The sequence below is a fragment of the Anabrus simplex genome, chromosome 1 (genome assembly GCF_040414725.1).
Source record: "Anabrus simplex isolate iqAnaSimp1 chromosome 1, ASM4041472v1, whole genome shotgun sequence".
NCBI classification, from domain to species: Eukaryota; Metazoa; Arthropoda; class Insecta; order Orthoptera; family Tettigoniidae; genus Anabrus; species Anabrus simplex.
The window spans coordinates 485,853,269-485,874,462 of NC_090265.1; the positions used below are offsets into that span (position 1 = coordinate 485,853,269).

Consider the following 21,194-nt stretch of genomic DNA (forward strand, 5'->3'; position numbering starts at 1 on the left):
ATTATTGGCTGTTGCATGATTATTAATTCGAAATGTCCGGTTCCGTACCTGAGTGGTCAGCGTCTTGACTTTCGGTCCTGTTGGCCCCAGGTTCGATACTCGGCCGGGTCATGGGATTTTAATCCTAAACTGGTTAATTCCCTTGGCTCGGGGACTGGTCGTTTGTGCTGCCACCAACATTTCTGCAACTGACAGAGATTACTATCCTCCACGACAGTAATTCGCAGTAGTCCTATCGTATACACGACAGTCGCCCTCGTCAGAGCGTCTGCTTTACAAGGGCTGAGTCAGGGTAACAATAGCCAAATGAAATTGTTATAATTTGAAATAAAATTATGTTTTTGTTTATTTTTAGTTTTTGTTTATTTTTCTTTCTTTCTTTATTTCTTTCTTTCTTTCTTTCTTTCTTTCTTTCTTTCTGTTATTTTCGGAAGACCTTCTTGGTCGAGAGCAACAAACGGGCAGTGTTATCAATAGCCATATAATGGGTACTTGTGCTCTGTCGCGACGATAGTTGTAATAAACCACTGCTACTGTAATTATAACATCAGAGGGTGAAATACTAAATGTTTACATACAGGGATATTCAGCTAATTTTCCACCTTAAATAACTCTGAACAGTTAAAGATATTGATATTTTGTTTTCACTTTCAGTAATGGTACCATGTGACTCATAATCGGACTTAGAGTATCAATCACTACTGATCTTCATTTAGGGCAGTCGCCCAGATGGCAGATTCCCTATCTACCGAAATTGATAGCTGCAGTCGCTTAAGTGCGGCCATTATCCAGTATTCGGGAGATAGTAGGTTCGAACCCCACTGTCGGCAGCCCTGAAAATGCTTTTCCGTGGTTTCCCATTTTCACACCAGGCAAATGCTGGGGCAGTACCTTAATTAAGGCCACGGCCGCTTCCTTCCCATTCCTAGCCTTTCCATCCTTTCCATGTCCCATCGTCGCCATAAGACCTATCTGTGTCGGTGCAGCGTAAAGCAACTAGCAAAAAAAAAAAAAAAAAAAAAAAAAAGATTCCCTATCTGTTGTTTTCCTAGCCTTTTCTTAAATGATTGCAAAGAAATTGGAAATTTATTGAACATCTCCCTTGATAAGTTATTCCAATCCCTAACTCCCCTTCCTTTAAACGAATATTTGCCCCAATTTGTCCTCTTGAATTCCAACTTTATCTTCATATTGTGATCTTTCCTACTTTCCAGCCCAAATTTTGCAGCATTTTTGTAACGCTACTCTTTTGTCGGAAATCGCCCAGAACAAATCGAGCTGCTTTTCTTTGGATTTTTTCCAGTTCCTGAATCAAGTAATCCTGGTAAGGGTCCCATATACTGGAACCATACTCTAGTTGGGGTCTCACCAGAGACGAATATGTTCTCTCCTTTACATCCTTACTACAACCCCTAAGTACTCTCATAACCATGTGCGGAGATCTGTATCCTTTATTTACAATTCCATTTATGTGATTACCCCAATGAAGATCTTTCCTTATATTAATACCTAGGTATTTACAATGATCCCCAAAGGGAACTTTCATCCCATCAAAGTAATTAAAAATGAGAGGTCTTTTCCTGTTTGTGAAACTCACAACCTGACTTTTATCCCCGTTTATCATCATACCATTGCCTACTGTCCATCTCACAACATTATCGAGGTCATTTTGCAGTACTTTATCATGGCGTCAATATCTTCTGAGATAATGGTACTAACATTGTTTTATTACTTGGATCGATACTGCTTACTCCATATAGCCTTAAACTGACAATCATTACAAATTCAGCACCGTGATTTTGAAAATCGGACAAGTACTTCTCTCGAGAAATTGTAATGTGTTCAAACGTGCTTCATTTGCCTGTTGGAGACTCGCCTTTTAGATTCGCACTACGACAGATACAGTAGGTATTCTCTTCTACTGTGCTCATAAATACACTGTGATAAAATGTATGATTTAACACCTTTAATATCGCCGTAGGTAACAGGTAAACGAAATACGAAGACGAAGGTGAAGCTAGTTCATGTTTCATTCGTACATTCATGGGAAAAATTATACGTACACCTTAAACATTAAGCAGTGTTGTCGTTTGAAGTTGATGCATTGTCCACAGGCCGCTAGAAATTTCACTACTTTTCTATATCTCGTTATTTCGCTAAACATGAATATGAATACGTACCGGAAATAACAATAGTAATTCAAACATGTTGTGTTACCAAACGTATCATCCAATAAGTTCGAAATATACAGTCATAGTAAAAAGTATTCGTGCACTTAATACTGAAACAAAAATACTTCATTTAGTACATTTATTTTCATGTACGTTGTTTATTTATTAATGCATTCATAACAGGGTATATCCCCAATTACAATGCATGGTACAAAATGCATTCAGTATATAAATGGTACCTATATGTACAAAGTAATATATAACACTTAAAAAACCAAGATTGCCTTGACTAAATTAAGAATAATTTAAACACATTTTCAATAAAACATACAAACATATAAAATATTAAAGTTAAGGAAGCTAAAACAAATAAGCAGAGAAAAAAGAAAAATATTCATAAGAACAGCAAATACACGAACACATATACATTTGAAAAATAATAGTGGCATTACACACATCATATTTCAGTGCTGAATTAATTTTCCCCAATAAATTATTCATTATAATGTAAATATTGTTTTAACATTTTTGAAAATAAAGGAAGTGATAAAGCAAAATCTATTTGTCTGCTGTCTGAAGATATTCTGTTATATACTGCACACATTTTTACAACAGGTGAATTTTTATGATGTGAGGTGCTTGAGAAGGGGCAGTAAAATGTTTGTCTCAAACGAAGAGTTACCCTCTTGGTATTGAAGTTGATTCTTTTAAGAAACTCTTGGTTATCTAATATTCCATTAACTGTCTTGTAAAGAAATATCTGTTGAGCTAATATTCTACGTGTACTAAGCTGCATTAAACCAAATTCATTTAATAGAGTTCTATAAGAAACTCTTTGATGATGTGATGATCGGCTATATTTTTAAAAATATAAATATCGCAAAAATTTGTTTTGTATTTTTTCTATTTCGTTAATTGTACACTTTTACTGAAATGAAATGAAATGAAATGGCGTATGGCTTTTAGTGCCGGAAGTGTCCGAGGACATGTTCGGCTCGCCAGGTGCAGGTCTTATGATTTGACTCTCGTAGGCGACCTGCGCGTCCTAATGAGGATGAAATGATGATGAAGACGACACATACCCCCAGCCCTCGTGCCAGCGAAATTAACCAGTGATGGTTAAAATTTCCGACTCTTCCGGAAATCGAACCCGGGACTCCTGTGACCAAAGGCCAGCACGCTAACCATTTAGCCATGGAGCCGTACTACACATGTACTGAAGAGCCCAAACAACACATGCATATTCAAGTTTACGTCTAACAAGATGATTGAATAAGATTTTTAAAGTATATTCATCCCTAAGTTCCCGAGTATTTCTAATAATAAACCCTAATTGTCTAAATCCATCATTTGTAATTTTACTAAATTACACCTCTGCAAGATCTCACCATTTATACTGTAGTTATTCACAGTCGCATTATTATTACGAGAAAACACTTTTTAATATTGAAAAAAAAAAAGCCTGTTTGCAACACACCATTTGTAACAGTTGTTCAGATCGGCTTGCAATTCCATAGCATCATCACACCCGGTAATTTGCTTATAAATCTTTAGGTCGTCAGCAAAGAGTAAGCATTTCGAATATTTTATTACTTTCGGTAGGTCATTTATAAATAATAAAAAGAACAATGGACCAAGGTTTGAGCCCTGAGGGACTCCAGAATTAACTTTGAACTTGAATGAAGTATTTTGTGCGTAAGAAACAAACTGTTTTCTGTCTAATAGATATAAAGAAATTAATTTCAGAAACTCAGAAGATAAACCAAATAATGATAATTTACTCAAAAGTATACCATGATCAATTTTATCAAACGCTTTTGCAAAATCAGTATAAACTGCATCGATAGGAAGCCCTTCATTCATTGAATCAGAAATATCCTGAATAAAGTTCATAAGATTAGTGGTAGTTGAACGCTTGGGATAAAACTCATGCTGAAATTCTGATACGTATTGTTTGATATGATTAAATATTCTAACATAGAGTATTTGTTCAAAGAGCTTCGCTGGAGCACATATTATTGAGATAGCTCTGTAGTTCTCAATTTTCGAACTATCACCAGATTTAAGGATCGGAGTTATTTTACTTATTTTCCAAATCTCAGGAAATATTTGCGTCTTTAAAATTAAATTATATATGGTACATAGTGGAACCATTAGCACCTCTGCACATCCTTTAATAATGTAAGGAGGTATATGATCAATTCCCGCCGATTTAGATGCCTTAAGTTTTGTTACTGCATCTTTGTACTCATGTTCGCTTATAAGACCCATCTGCAAACTGTGAGCAGCAGGGTAAACTTGGCAAATATGGGCACTGAGGTAATATGAGTAGATTTAATTTTTCATATTTCACGCAACGGTAGCGAGTAGAAGCACGCGCTCTGCTAGGTTGGTGATCCTGAAGTGCCATGCCTGCTCAGTATGTTAAAGGTTGTCTTCTACTGTGCTAACAGAAGCTGAAAAGAACATGTTTTGAGGTAAGTAGACCCGTCTACTCTTCCAAAATCGAGCCGTTATAATAACTCAGATAAATTACTTAAGGCACTACACGCAAAATAAGTTTATTTTTCAAGAAATGTTACTAGGGTAGCTTGCAAGGTTAGTGTAGGGTATGTTGTTGCGAGATGATACGCGCTTGGGAGTTAGTTCTTTCCCATTAATGCCAACTTCTGAAATGTGGCACTAAGGCAAAAATGGGCAGTGACATTGTAGGTAATATGGGCATCTTCAAATTACATTGTATTTACGTAACGGGCTCTGAGATAGACTTATTCTTTTTTATTTCTACGGCAATCTTTACGTTTTCATGTTAATCGATTAATATAGCATGTAGCTATTTCGCAAAAACTAAACTTTTTTCCAGATTATGATGCAAAATGGGAATGAACGAACGGGTATCCGCCAGAAATGGGATAAAGAGGATATGTCGCGTGTTGTAATAACAGTAAGAAATGGCGATTGTAATCACTTACAAGCATTTAGAACTTATAATGTGCCTAGACAAACTTAAAATTCTTGATAAAAAGATGAAGGATTTGAATCTGCCAAACAAGCCGGCCAGAATATTTCATGCCGACGAGTCAGGACTCCAAATGAACACGAGGGGTAGCCATGTTTTATGTGAAAAAGGAAAAAAAAAGTCCAGTTCCAAAACTGAAGGTGACGACTAGTAACCGGGGAAGGCGTAAGTGTTCTGCAAGAGAACTTACAAGTGAGAAAATCTGGCTTCAGCGCAGAAAAGGGCTAGGCCTATCGCAGGAGCCGGTAGAGGAAGTTTAGCCGCAAAGCGTAAAGCCATACGGAGCAACATAGTTTCTTGTATTTGTCCTGTGTGTAAGGGGAATTATTATGAGAATGAAGGGCAGAAGTGGGCTAAGTGTTGTGGTTCATGTGCTAAGTGGTTCCATGAGGAGTGCATAGGGATTGAAGGCGATTCTTTCTATTGTGATGACGGCAGTTAAAAACTTTGTCAGTATTTATGACTCAGAGTGCTCTCATGTGATTGTTTCTGTTAGATTAATCCTTTTACTTTTCATATTACACACAGTTTTGGCCAGTTTTATGTTACTTCCATTTTCTAATTCAAGTGATTCCGAGTTGATAACTTAATAATGGTATTAGTTCTACTTCCTTGGTAGCATTTGTTCATGATCAGTGTTTAATTACAATATACATTTACCCTTATTTCATACAGTATATGTATGTTCAATACAACCACCTTGTTATAATACAAAATGAATATAACCATGTCAGTGGCTCTAATTATGATTTTATGATTTAATAATTTGTGCCCATATTACCAGAAAATATGTCCATATTACCTTAAGAGTTTGGCAAATATGGGCAGTTGCAGGGTTTGCTGCGAAGCTGCACAGCACATTAACCACTATGGGATAGAGGCTAGTTCAAGCTGTATTCGAATGGAAATGGTTGTAAGTTTTCAAGAATTTTTTACCAGGAATATGGAAGTTGTTTTAGTGCTCCTTTTCTTCAGATATACCTTATGGTGTTCATATTTGCCAAGTTTACCCTAATCATTGATACTGACTCAGAGGCTATATATAAATAGGTTAGTTTTGTGTACACTATGTAAAGTTATATACATCATAATGAAAACATGTATTTGGGCTGAACGCATGTTATGTTCAAGAATAAATACAAATACAATTATTATTATTATTATTATTATTATTATTATTATTATTAATATTATTTTATAATCTGCTTTATGTCGCACCGACACAGATAGATCTTATGGCGACTATGGGACAGGAAAGGGCTTGGCATGGGAAGGAAGTGACCGTTGCCTTAATTAAGGTACAGCACCAGCATTTGCCTGGTGTGAAAAGGGGAAACCACGGAAAACCATCCTCAGGGCTGCCGACAGTGGGATCCGAACCCACTATCTTCCGAATGCAAGCTGATATTGCTGTGTGACCCAACACAATGCCGGGCTTGAATGATGGCTTTCTGAGCTCAAGATGTCAAATCAATCCGACCTCAGTCCGGTGTTATTTGAAGGTTTTAAATTAACCAGCCTGGACTCACTAAATTTACCGGGTCGATGACCTAGATGTTAGGCCCTTTTAAACAACAAGCATCATCATCAGTAAATTTAACGGGACGAACATTCGCCACCTTGCCATCTCCAAAAACCGTAAAAGTACCGTAGTTAATAGGACGTAAAATCCAGTAACGTTATATAATAATAATAATAATAATAATAATAATAATAATAATAATAATAATAATAATAATAATGGCGTGTGGCCACCCGGAGAGGCCTGGTGCAAAATCTTTCGATTTGACGCCGTTTAGGTGACCTGCGCGTCTTTGAAGATCGGGCCGTACCTAGGATGACTTCTAATGCTTAAGACAACACACACATCCAGCCCCTGAGCCATCGGAATTAACCAATAAACGTCAAAATCCTCGACCCGGCCGGAAGTCGAACCCGGGACCCACTGGACCAAAGGCCAGCAAGCTACCATTTAGCCATGGAGCAGGACAGTTTGTGCGCATGAAATAATAATAATAATAATAATAATAATAATAATAATAATAATAATAATAATAAAAGAGTCTCTTAAATCTGACCTCTACTCTTTGCCGGGTTGGGAACGAGAACTGTTTTATATTTGAATACCGTGAGGTACCGTATCAGAACAACGTGTTATGTCATAGACAATGTTTTAGAGAACTGTATGCATAATGGTGGGTGACAGATGGCGTTTGGTCACGGAGAAGACCTCTCGCTCCTCGTCTTTGTCCGACCTAAATCGTATCCATTAACCAAACCCTGGGGACAAGGAATATCTCACCCTCTATGCCACAGAGGGAAGACTTCAGAATATGTCGGGAAGCCTCAGTAATCGTTTTTGAGGGAGAACTATATATGTCCACCTCAAAGGACCAATCGAGTAGTACTGTATATCGACAGCATAGTCGATTCAGTAGAGTCTACAATGTAACGTAGTGGTATACAGTGCGCAAGGACTTCGTCAAATGGTTCAGCTATTCGAATGTATTGCTTATTGGTTCTGCTCGTATGATATCGCCAGAAAAATAAATCTCCGAATGCAGACTTAAATATCATAATGTGAATTACATAAGATGGGTCAAGATAATCCTATGATTGCTGAATATCACAAAACGAAAGCTTTTCTCCTCATCGATGGTAAATCTCTGAAAGAGCGAACCTCCACTCTAGAGCCAGTTAGGGTAGTCACACACCCAACTCGTCTAAAAATTCAGAATAGCGTACAATATAATTATAATGCGGTTGACAATGTCCCGACCAGTCTATTCTGGTTATAACTGGTTCTGTTATACTTTCCAGAGTGTGTACACAATTATTCCGAACACTGCCGTATGTTCTTTGTTCTTATTCATTATTTTCACTAACTCTTGCTAGCCATTTGCAAGCTGCTCTTTTGTTGCTTTTCTGACCGTAGGGCGTTGCTCGAATTATTTTTATTACCGACTAGCTGTTATACTCGTTTTTGACAGGTTAGTTTTTATACAGATGCAGTGGTAATGTCATCTGGCGGATATCAGTGGCAGCAGAAGAGAGGTGGTGGTGATAATTATTGTTTTAAGAGGAATTACAACTGGGTAAGCATCCTCTATTAACACTAATCAGAGGGGCGGGGGGAAATAGAAGGGATCCGACACTTCGAAAAATGAAGTTAATGGCCAAAGAAGGACAAGGGCCATGAAGGGCGTGAAAATGACTCCCTAGGCCTCGAATGCTCTAATACCGTCGGGATCGGAAAAGAACAAGAGTTGACCAAGGGTGGTCCGACAGATAGATAGATGAAAGTAGAAGCAATGCCAGGACGCAGGTAAGGGCCTCGTGGTCGCCAAGGCACGCTCCCAAGTTGATCAGTTTTATGGGCCCACTTTTACAGTAGCCTTCTTGCGACTGAGCGTTATTTGGACGTCGTTGGTCTCGAGGGAGTCTTTCATTTCATCCCATTTTCTTTACTTTCTTTTCACTTCTTTCTCATTTCGATCGTCATCTTCATTATCTTCCAATTCAATATGGGCTTATGATGACGCGGTTTAGCACCGTACAAAGGGGATCACGATAACAGTGCCAGTTTACTTGTTACCATGACGGTTGAACTATTTCCATCTTCTTCTGTACCGGTATACCGTACGTATTTAAAAAATGAAATGACGTCTGTCTGCATTCCGAAACGACATCGCGTTTAAAGCGCTGGACGGTATTTCATTAGATTTGGCACAATCATTCTCAGATATATGACTGTATTTAATCTCAAAATGCGAAGGTTGGGGCAAAGTCATTGCAACCGTTTTCTTTCTTGCAGATACCAGCCCGGTTGGAAAATGCAACATATGGCTGAAAGGACGAGGTGGGAACTACATGTGTGGACATTGAAGAACACGCGAACATTGTGCCTCACATATTTATTATGGTAGTGTACAGGGCAATACTAGTTTCATGGTACAAAATAATTGCAGCCATTACAGTACTGCACAGCACACGTACAATTGACATGGCAAAACTGGGTCTAAAAGGCCCTCAAACTAGTCCCTTGCAACGTTTTACGTGCAACTCCGCGGACTGACGTTTTAGTTCCGGTTCGTATGCCCTGGCTCAAAATCATCGATGGCGATTATTCGTGACAGGAAGTAGTCGCTGTCCTGTTGCCAGCGAGCTAGGTGGTCGGAGCATGTTGCATATCGCATCCACCGTTGAACTTCCGTCAGTGCATGCGGTACCTACCGCGATGCGATTTTGCGCAGTTGCAGCTCTGTCCGCAACATCCTGTGAATGGTGCTTTTCTTGATATCACTTGCCTTTTTAGACTTCAGTAGCGTCCATCGTCTGTCTTCCTCGAGGAACTGCTTGATGACTGCACGTGCTACGTCGATCCGCACATTGACAGGTCGTCCCGAGCGTTGCTGATCACCAATTGCTACACACCCTTGCTGAAACTTTCCTGTCCACCATGCTGCTGTACGGTCTGGGAGGGCATTATTCCCAAGGCCTTCCACCAATTCACTTTGACATTCTCTCGCATTTCTCCCCCGGAGAACGGCTTTTCTGATGTATGCGCGCTGCTCAACACGGGTTACTTCCATCTCGCACAACGCTCACCACATGACCGATTTTACAGCGCTCCCTGTGCAACTACAAGCAATTACAGAGCCGTCTGATGTGAATACACACTGTGCCTGCATAGCTTCCACGCGACAAATAGCAGTTTGGGATCCGCTCATATATCTGCAGGGGAAAAAAGTTGCAGTTACTTTTGCCCCAACCCTCGTATGCAGCTGCAAATGAAATATTTGCAAAAGTAACATAATAATTCGCTCCTAAATCAGGTACTATGTTCACGTGAGCGTGACAGTGGCATACGTTTATTGATACAGAGGCGATAGCTGACACATTGATAATATATTGTGGTTTGCCGAGCGTGGTGAAAGTGCGTCGCCTGTGTAGAGGTTCTCTACATCAAAAATTTTTCTTAGTAAATAATCTTCCCTAACTGACCTCAGATTTCTAACAGGACAATTTCAAGAACGCTGAAGGTTCCAAAGCCACTCAAAAATCTGGGAGAAATTAAATCAAAATATACGATTTCCGATGTATATTTTAGTTTATACTTTCGAAATCCAACAACAATTTGAAATTCGAACTTTAATATATTAAACTCAGTTAAATATGGAAAATAACTATAGTCCCTACCAAACACATACCTGTAGGATTTGAAATAACTCCGATTTAAAGCGTTACAAGAAATGTTACAGATTTTGGACTTAGCTTTTTATATACCCCTATAGCAAACAGTTGTCGCCGAACTATCGGACGAAACCACCATTACGTCGGTTTGTTTTCATACGGACTTTTTTAATTGCTTTACGTCGCACCGACACACATAGGCCTACGTCTTAAGGTGGGTACAGACATGCGCGCCTATCTCCGTAACGTAACCACGTCGCGCGCCAAGGTTAAACGGGGCAATGTTACGCACCGCGGTTGCGAGGTAAACTTTTCTACCCCGCGCCGCAGGTCGTAACGCGTAACCTACCAGCGTTCCGCCAGTTGAGACAGTGCAGCTTTGAAAGATGGACTTAGCTGCAGCAGCCTATATTTATTTGCATTATGCAACTAAACGGAAACATAGGCGATGGTGGCAAACTCTGCTATATTCACGTAGAACTACACATGGTGGTTCAAATTTGCTGGCTGACATGAAGTTTCAGACAGTTAGTGGGCATTATAAACATTTTACTTGCTAAACCTGACCAAGGCGTCGTTTCCGTTTCCAACGCTTTGTGTTGATTTTTGTTTTCGAGTTCCGCGCAAGAGTATTATTGCTTAGGCAATCAAGTCGGAGGTTTAAATGTTTCAATATGGGTAAGTTTTTTTTACAGATAGGTCTTATGGCGACGATGGTATAGGAAAAGCCTAGGAGTGGGAAGGAAGCGGCCGTGGCCTTAATTAAGGTTTGTCTGCTGTGAAAATGGGAAACCACGGAAAACTATCTTCAGGGCTGCCGAGAGTGGGGCTCGAACTCACTATCTTCCGGATGCAAGCTCACAGCTACATGCCCCTAACCGCACGACTAACTCGCCCGGTAATATGGGTAGTGAAAGCATAGTAAAACAATTATTAAACACGTTTTTCATCAAGTGAAAATAAACAAGTGATTGACTGTAGCCGACCCTGCTCAGCGATTTTCAGGCCTGACGACGGTTTTCTGTACTTTAGTTTTACAATATTATATTAATACAGTATATAATATTTTACAACGGTGAACTGGCCGAAATACACATTTCATCTTTGAAAGAAAGTCGTAATTCTCTGCAGACTTCTTTTTTTCCCCTCCATGTCTTTCTATTACATTCATTTCGTGATCTGAATAATTCGGGGAGGGTGTGGAGGAATGTGCGGACTTATATTTAATTCATAAATTTAATCTATAACAACGCCTGAACTTCTGGGGCAGGAAATACCACTGTCTTATGCGTGTTGTACACCATTACATTTTGTCAGTTCAACATTTCACAAGAAATTTGTCAAATCTTGTCAAAGACTGTTCAACATTGCTGAAGGTTTGATAAGATTTGAAAAGATTTGGCAAGATTTGATAGCATTTCGTTTTAACATAGAGGAAAGGCAAACAGCTGTAGTTGTTGGACTAGCAGCGGGGTACAGTCTTATAAAGAAGAGAAACGCGCAATAAACCAGAATTTACATGGGCAAAAAATTAATGTTGTTATCTTCAACATAATTTTTGCAGTGTATTTACTGCCATAACATCATTTGTAGAGGTTAAGTTATACTGCATAGCTATACTCACATTAATTGAATAAAAATGACAGCAATGAAACGGAAATACGTATCTCATTACATGAAAACATATTAGAAATTCCATAATAATAATAATAATAATATTCCATGGGTACTAGAAGTGAAGAAGGATCTGGAAAAAGCCCAGATAAACCCAAATGACACCGCGGACAGAAACCTTTATAGGAAAAAAATTAATGGATGAAAAGTGCAACCAGAGAACGAAGTGAAAAAGAAGACTGGAGCAAAGTGGACAGAAGAACGAAAAAGGATCCACGGAGAAAGGATGAGAGCTGTTTGGCAACTCAGAAAACAGAATCGTTAGAGCTTTGCGTGATCCATTGGGTCCATACGCACATAATAATAATAATAATAATAATAATAATAATAATAATAATAATAATAATAATAATAATAATATGTGTCTTTCTTTCTTAATCCGTTTACCCTCCAGAGTTGGCTTTTCCCTCAGACTCAGCGAGAGATCCCACCTCATCAATTTGATAGGGCCTATAGTTGCTAAGAAGGATACCACATTCAGAGAGGCTATATCGGTGCAAGAGAGACTGGGAGTGACAGTACGATTTCTAGCAACCGGTGATTCAAACATTAGTCTGCAGTATCTTTTCAAAATATCCAAACAGTCGATTAGTGTTATCGTACCGGAATGTGTCAAGCTCTGATTGAAGTATTAGACGAAAATATAAACGTAAGTAAGGAATTTATTGCTGGTATATTCTAAGTTTCATACATCAAACATTTTCTATTTTAATTGCTTATTCAACACAGAAACACTACTTTGCAAGTCTAATCAAGTCCTGAAAATCCATATCCACATCGTGGGAATTGCCTACTGTATCTGACTCAGTGGACAGATTGGAGTTGGAGTGAGGAGAATTGGGTGTAGTAGTAGTAGTATTCGGTGAGGATAAGGAAGCTGATGGAGTGGGTGTTGAAACGGTGTAACCTTGAAAATGTGATGGGTTCAGCAGCTGATGAACATTATGTTGTGAAGCATGATGGGGATATTGGGGATATGTAGAGTGAACCGGAGAATGGAGTGGATGGGGAAAGTGGTCATTCCTTAAAATTTTGTTGAAATGCCCGGGATGGCTAGTTAGCCACAACATTTCCTTAGCTCTGTACATTTCAATAAAATGCAGTGTGTTTTGCTCGGTCGACAACATTTTTACTGATCAAGCAGGCAGAGGCAAATGTGTGTTACGCGCCGAGGTGCTGTGTACGTCCAAGCTTGCTGTAACTTCCGCGCGCGCAGCTCTTTGATGTGACGCGGAAAAACCGACAAGCAGTGGAACGCAGCGAACCTCGTTCCGTATCGTTCATGTTGCGGGCCAAGGTTGCGCGACGAGGTTACGGAGTACCGTCCAGACAGGAGCGCGACGCGGTTACGTTACGATGTTCTGTTACAAATCTGGACGCGCCTTTATGACGACGATAGGATTGGAAAGTGTTACGCATTTGTCTGGTGTGGAAATAAACCACGCGAAACCATCTTCAGGTTTACCGACAGTGGGATTCAAACTCACTATCCCCCGAATGCAAGCTGACAGCTATGTGCCCCAAACCACGTGGCCGCTCGTTCGGTACCGGCTTTGCTGTACGGGAGTGAACGCCGGGTGGACTCAGGATATCGGCTTCGTAAGTTACTGGTAACAAACGTGAAAGTACCGAGAATGATTGCTGGCTCAAACAGGTGGGAATAATGGCAAGAACATACTCAGAATGAGGAGATAGAGGGTTAGTTGGGAATAAACTCGATGTACGTGTTATCGGACATCGGCGGTGGGATCATGTGCGACGAATGAAGGAGGATAGGTTACCTGCTTGTTGTTTAAAGAGGCCTCATCGACCCCGGATAGGTTACCTAGGAGAATAACGACATTGGTTAGATCTAGTTTTATGATTTAATTATAACATATGTAGTACTAAACGATGTACATTCTGCTGTTTTGTTTCATGTTACTGACTTGCGAAATTATTTTTGTATAAATCGCGTAAAAAGTACACTGCTGGACTAATTGAGCTGAAATTTGATATGGATATGCCTCAGATATTCAATTCAAGTTCAAGTCTGTTCTAATGTTTCATTTACTGACGTTTTGAAAATGGCGACCATTAATATGTACAGTACCTGACAAATGTTTAAGATCACCGATGAAAAACAGTCAATGACCTCCTGGCCCTACATTTATTTGTACGAATTGGTCTCTAACATATTTTGTGGCTTATTCGTGCTTATATAGGCCCTACACATTATGAAACACAGACGTTGAAGTATCGAATGAAGTTTAAGAGTTGTAATTTTTCAAACATACTGATAACCTATAAAAAAAATACCCCACTTTACTACTACGACTAAAATTTTTTCATTCCTGCTTTGAAGGGGGATGCGGGCCTCTAGACAGCGACGCTGTCTCTCAGGCCGGGAAATTTGTTACGGTGAAGGAGATGCGCGGAGATGGTGAGGGGGTTGGCGGTCGTGGCCTATACTAGGAACTGTCCCGGCATTCGCCTTAGTGCAGGAGAATGGAAAGCCACGGAAAAGCCATTCTCAGTACAGCCGACGGTTGGGACCAGCCGTGAGGTCCAGTCCTGTCCCGTCTCCCGAATGCAGAGGCCTAGAGCCATGGCCCCTCCTCTGCTCGATTGGCTGGTCAGAGAGCAGAGCTGTTGGACCACGGACCAGCCGTGGCCACGTGTGGGCCATGAACCATTCTGTATCTACCGACCTACCCCACTTTTGTGTGTGAAAACCATCCTGTTCACTAAATTACTATCCAACAGACTGTATATTGACATAAAAGCCGAAAGATGAAAGATCTTAGTTAGGAATAAATTCGATGTACGTGTTATCAGGCATCGGCGGTGGGTTCATGTGGGACGAATTAAGGATGATAGGTTACCTGCTTGTTGTTTAAAGGGGCCTAACGTCTAAGGTCATCGGCCCTGGATAGGTTACCTACGAGAATAACGACATTGGTTAGATTTAGTTTTATGATTTAATTATAATATGTGTAGTACTAAACGATGTGCATTCTGCTGTTTTGTTTCATGTTACTGACTTGCGAAATTACTTTTGTATAAATCGCGTAAAAATTACACTACTGGACTAATTCTTTTCCAGATTTCGCACTTAAATAAGGAAAACTAACACTGTATTTAGAAATGTTTGAAAATCTTTGGAATGATCTACCGTCACGGAACTTGCAGTCCTCATGTAGTACAGCTTCGTTCCGTGAGAAGACGACGTCAAAAGAAGACGATATGGGTTAACAGATCCATTTCATTCCAAACTACCCCTTTAAACGGTAATGTAATGATTTCGCATCATCGTATCATGAAACAAAAAAAAAACCCAATGGCACTAAAGTACATTAATGGCATTGGCCTGCTAAGATGACTGCTGGCTAGCCAGATAGACTGGAGATATTGGAGTATTATATGGTTAGCGTGACACATTCTCGGCTGTATTGCTTGTCTTTCTTTCGTATCAAATAGCTCCTCACGAGGCTGAGTGAAACCTTCTAGGGCATAGTTCAGGATTCAAATCCATGAGGGAGCCAAATCGAAACCACGGCCACTAATAAAGAGGGAGACACACTACTCTTACATTACGATGATCGTGTCCTCGTACCCTCTAAAAGAAGAACCGGCAATTAACACGAGATACAGTTAACAATTATACAAAAAGCAACAGTTCTGGGAACTTCCAATATGGAAGATCTATAGTAACAGTGGTATCAGTATACCGCTCTCTTGAAAATCCACAGCTTGTTTCGAGTCATTCGACCGGTTCAGGAATGGAATGAATGAAGCCCCATCTAGCGGCGAGGATAAGAATTGTGCCGGCTGCCGAAGCCTGTTGCACTTTTCTCGGGCAATGATTAATGACTGACAGATGAAATGAAATGATATTGGCAAGTGTTGCTGGAATAAAAGATGACAGGGAAAAGTACCCGGAGAAAAACGTGTCCCGCCTTCGCTTTGTGAAGCACAAATGTTACATGGAGTGACCGGGATTTGAACAACGAAACCCAACGCTGAGAGGCCAACGCGCTGCCGCCTGAGCCACGGAGACTGCATTACCGCCCTCTTAACGGTATAGAAATGGCAATTCCTTGGAAACGGATTAATAGTACGTGTCTATAAACCCATCGCAACGAAGCTGTCACACTTATACTCGTACATCGTTACTATCTATCGGCCACCTCTTATGGGTGGAGAGGTGGGGACGGGTACAATACATACAGAGTATGTCCTACGTTTCGTAAGAAGGACTATAAGGGGAACTTCAGGGGCTCTCAGCTTAGGTTAAAGGCTAGGAAAACAACAGATAGGAAATCTGCCACCTGGGCGACTGCCCTAAATGCAGATCAGTATTGATTGATTGATTGATTGATTGATTGATTGATTGATTGATTGATTGAAATACGTCAGGTTGGCGACCATGGGACCCCTCCCTGGTCGAGACTGGTTTTCCGCTTACTTGTGTGAATATACTATATGGTGCCGTTTTTTCACTTGCCGTTATTACTTCGTGCACATTTCCTGCCGGAATAAGTACACCAAAACGTAGGAATATGAAGTTCCAAGCCCGTACCTTCCTCTTGAAAGGGCGTGGATTGTCATTACAGTCGTATGTTGTGCTTTTCAGATCTCTCTTACCAAGGGTATTTTTACATGAAGCAATGGATGTACGGGAAAGGCCCTTGTAGTTGTAGTGCATCATTGTGTAAATGCTACCTTTATTGTTTAGGACTCATTGTACAAGAATATTCTTATGCAGTGAGCTGTACTCACGCCTGCTGTTCTAGGTTATGAGATACTGTAAAAAAAAAATTCGCAGCTTTGTGTGTCCCGAACTTGAACTGCGTGTCCGAGATGGTATCTGGCCACAGGCGGAGCTGAAGAGCAGCACGCAAGCTGCTTTGTTGGTCGAATGATGCCAGACAATGTAGATCAGGAAGCGGGAAAAGAGACAGGACAGGACGTGTTAAGCAGGGCATCACGTGACACAAAGAAATATCCCTTAGAAAAGGCTCGCCAGCATGTCGATCGCTAAACGTTTTGTGAGCGAGAAATATTAAAATCCCTGAAAATCGAATAATGTATATTCCTTACACTCCTAGTACGCCTTGTTACGTTAATATCATTGATTGTTGTATATAGTGATGTAAGAAAATTGTTTTACGTCGCACCGACACAGATAGGTCTTACGGCGACGATGGGACAGGAAAGGGCTAGTAGTGGGAAGGAAGCGGCCGAGGCCTTAATTAAGGTACAGCCCCAGCATTTGCCTGGTATGAAAATGGGAAACCACGGAAAACCATCTTCATGGCTGCCGACAGTGGGGTTCGAACCTACTATCTCCCGAATACTGGATACTGGCCGCACTTAAGCGACTGCAGCTATCGAGCTCGGTGAAATGTTTTTAACATGTAATAAATGGGTCGAAAATCTAGCAACATATCATGTTTTGACATTACGCTTTAATAATGAAGAATGTCTCGATTAATTCTATAGCATTATTTTTTTACAAATGTCATTAGGTTAAAGCAAAAATATACCTTATTTTTAAAATTTACCTGTGTTTTTAAAAAGTAATTTCCAGTTATGTTTGCAAAATAAAATCATGAAACATTCGGTCGAATTGATTTATATGTAAAGCATTTTAATAACAAAATGAAGTCAAATGCGCGGTTTCATGATGATTTTAAAGCAACATAATCTATGACAGTAAAAAGTGATAAAGAAGACAAAATGACACGCTAGTCGGTAAAGCTTTGCCGTCCCTGGTCTAGATGGTGGTGGTGGCGGCGGCGGTGATGATGATATTTGTTGTTTTAAGGGACATAACTTCTAGTTCATCGGTCGCCGAAAAAGGGAGGAAACGTTTATGTAAATTCTTGTTATGTAGTTCAGTTGAGGTGTCTGACATGACGTCACACGTGTACCATTTTGTTGACGCAATAATAATAATAATAATAATAATAATAATAATAATAATAATAATAATGGCTCATGATGTGGTTTACTGTAGTCACGTCCTAGTTCGTGAACCATGGGCAACGGTTGAGTGGCCTAGTAAGTGGTCCTGAGAGTCGGGATACCAGTTGTTATGGAATGGGAGTGGGCATATCGGACATATTCTGAGTCATGGCCCTCTTTGTGCTTGGACGGCTAGGACTATACAATCCACCGGTGGTCCCCAACCCGTTAGAGGAGAGATCCACACTTGGACTATGTGCAAGTAGGGTAGCATCCTGCTTAATGAATTTACCGAGCTCAGAACATTTTAAGCAAGCCTCGGGCATATGGCAGTAGCGGAGTCCCACTCCCATTTGACAGGCGAGGGACTCCTTGGAAAAAACTGGGCGAACGAAATAGAATTCGATGGGGAACTATCAATATTAATGGGGCTTATGGAAAAGAAAGTAGAACTGGCTGAGTCAGTAAAGAGGATGCATCTGGGTGAGCTAGGAGTAAGTGGTATTCGAGTAAGGGGAGATAATGAGGAAGAGATAGGAGATTATAAAGTGTACTTGACGGGTGTTAAAAAGGGAAGGGCAGAGTCTAGGGTAGGGCTGTTTATCAGGAATACCATTGCACGCAACATAGTTTCTGTTAGGCACATAAATGAGCGAATAATGATGTGGGTAGATTTGGCAGTTGGAGGAATTAGGACGAAAATTGTCTCCGTGTATTCACCATGTGAGGGTGCAGATGAGAATGAAGTTGACAAGTTTTATGAAGCATTGAGTGACATCGTAGTGAGGGTCAACAGCAAGGATAGAATAGTGCTAACGGACGATTTCAATGCGAGAGTTGGAAATAGAACTGAAGGGTACGAAAGGGTGATTGGTAAATGTGGGGAAGATATGGAAGCTAATGGGAATGGGAAGCGTTTGCTGGACTTCTGTGGTAGTATGGGTTTAGCAGCTATTCACCGCTACACATGGGTACCAGATCCATCATAGACTATATCTTAACCGACTTTGAATTCAGGAAGTCTGTTAGGAATGTACGAGTTTTCCGGGGATTTTTCGATGATAGAGGCCACTATCTGATCTGTAGTGAACTATCTCTAGGCCTAGGATAGATGTAAACGTAAAAGAAGGCTTATCAGAAATGGCTCCAAACAAGGGCCGGTGGAGACGGAAATGTACGTAGATGAAAGAAACAGAGCGAAACAAATAGTTGTTTTATCCAAAAATAATTCATGGGAAGATTTTGGTAATAACCTGGAAAGGCTAGGTCAAGCAGCAGGGAAACCTTTCTGGACAGTAATAAAGAATCTTAGGAACTGAGGAGAAAAGGGAAATGAATAGTGTATTGGGTGATTCAGGTGAAATCATAATAGATCCGAGGGAATCACTGGAGAGGTGGAGGGAATATTTTGAACATCTTCTCAACGTAAAAGGAAATCTTCCTGGTGGTGTTGCGAACAGCCAAGCTCATGAGGAAGAGGAAAATTATGTTGGTGAAATTACGTTTCAGGAAGTGGAAAGGATGGTAAATAAACTCCATTGTCATACAACAGGAATAGATGAAATTAGACTTGAAATGGTGAAGTATAGGGACCGTGCGCGCACGAGATTTTTAGTAGCTAGCGCCCCTAACGGGAACAGCTGCAGTCGTTTGATGGGGCACTCACGAGACCATTGACAGTGCAGTTCATTACAACCAGGGCAGTTAGTTTTGACTTGTGATTGTAAAATAAAGAGGTAAAGCCGGACAATAATGGCTTCGACTGTAGCAGCGACCGCTATAAATTATGTAGGGTTTCAGTCAGTGCAACACTCAGATTATTTCCGGGAATCCGCGCTAAAGGAAGGTGAAGATTTAAATAGCAGTAACCATGTCTTTGACGTGAAGGAAAGGTTAGGGCAAGAAATGTACGGCAAGTGTCTAAGGGAAATGAGTATTAATGTCACCATACAACGTTGAAATCAAGGTATTTACTATATTTTATTCCTACTTCGGGAAATTGTTAATTATTTATTCACATTAACTTTAGTTATAAATTATTGAATCATTGCGCGGGGCCATTGCATACACTGAGTCCTGTAAGAGTTGTAATCATGAATTTAGAGTCGGATGCCTTTCCTGAAACACAATTCTTTCAACTTAAAATCGCACTTCAGTGACACTGGGGTTCAAACCACGGTCACTAAAGTCAGAGGCTAGCAGCTAAGCTAACATAGGAAAAGCAAGCCAATTTTTCTCAGTTATTCTACTGTATTATAAAGGAGGTAGCGAGCGGCTTGCTTCAAGTTCCGGCGACTGTAGTTCAAATCCCGACAGAATTTCACTTTATAAATAATGAGTGAGGAAGGACAACCGACCCGCAATTCATGGCGACAACTTCTTCTTGAGTGTACTTCCCCTGCAGGCGGATTAAGCTGTGAATGATGATGAGATGGTTCAAAGATTATAACAAAAATATTTAATTCCTAAAGGTGATGCGATAAATAATTCCTCATTATAAGTATTTTTATTTATTTTCACGTTGACAGTAACAGGAACATTGTTGACGGTGATTGTGGATGCAAAGCAGGTCAGTCGAAACGCTGTAAGCACATTGCTGCTTTGTGTTCCTTTATTAACTCCGAGAGGGACTCCTCCAAAACAACCATAGTGCAACAATGGAAAAAATAAACCTAAGTGCGCTCGTAAGGATCTATGTTCGAAAGGAAAGAAGATAGCAGAACTGTTGAAACCATACGTCTACATTGCTGAACAAACAGAATCAAGCACTTTCAATAAAACTTGTTTGTACCAACGAGTAAAAACATATTGAGTGTGCCCTCACTGATATGCTTAAAGCCGAATGTGAGAGTGAAAATTACGTGGTGGCAAGTTCCATTCTACAAAAAATTATAGATGATGCTGTAGAACGTAACGAAATTGAGGATTTGATCAAGTGTCTGAACGAAGTACAAAATCAGAATACCCATGCAGTCCATAGGTGCTATTTTGTTACAAAAAGGTCCGCTGTTAAATTCAATCAAACCTGTGAATTATCTCGATTTCTTGCCTCAATATGTGCAACTATTTTATATCTCATATGTTACAGTTACAACAGAACAGATGTACAAAATCGCATTTGACACAAGGTTTCAATATCGCTGTGCTGCATGATTCAAACAAAGAAAATTACGCTTATCTGCCAGCCA

The 21,194-nt window shown here is 40.2% G+C and overlaps 1 protein-coding gene across 1 annotated transcript in view; it reads left to right on the forward strand.

Annotated features, from left to right (window-relative positions):
* Tet (Ten-Eleven Translocation (TET) family protein) overlaps positions 1–21,194 on the forward strand; it is a 568,628-nt gene that overhangs the window by 250,211 nt on the left and 297,223 nt on the right. The window lies entirely within an intron of this gene.